Below are 509 nucleotides of genomic sequence, written 5' to 3'. Positions count from 1 at the left end.
GCCCGGGTGGGGTCCCCGAGGGTTCCTCCCTAAATGAAACCTCTAGCCTGAGAAGGGCGGCTTTGTGGCCCGTACCCCCGCCCGCTGCCGAGCGAGCCGCCCCGGCTCTAAGGTCCTGGCGTGCCGGGGGCGCGCCCCGCTTCCGCGGGTCGCTGTCTCCTCTAGCACGTCCCGGTGCTCCCGTGGCAAGGCGGGGAGAGAGACGAGGGCCTTCTCCCCGCCGGGCGTGTCGGTATCGCTCGCTTCCGCTGCTGCTGCCTGAATCGTGCCCGGGATCTGGCAGCCAGGGGCCGGCCTCGGGGGCGGGGGAGCCCCAGCCGGCCTCTGTGGCCGCGTGGAGTCGGGAAGCGTGTGCTTGCGTGCGCACGCGAGGGAACTAGCCGCGTCAGCGGGTTGCTGGGCCGCCTCGTCCGCGGCCTTCGCGGGAGGAGCCCGGCCCGCCAGGGTCGGAGAGGCACCGTCCCCTCCGGGGGCGCCGGTGCCGCCTTCCCTGCCCAAGGTGCCCGGTT

Source organism: Melanerpes formicivorus, unplaced genomic scaffold, assembly GCF_026170545.1.
Source record: "Melanerpes formicivorus ecotype bairdi unplaced genomic scaffold, bMelFor1.0.p_v2 SCAF_506, whole genome shotgun sequence".
Classification (NCBI taxonomy): domain Eukaryota; kingdom Metazoa; phylum Chordata; class Aves; order Piciformes; family Picidae; genus Melanerpes; species Melanerpes formicivorus.
The sequence above is the reverse complement of the archived record's forward strand: the minus strand, read 5'-3'. Positions refer to the sequence as shown.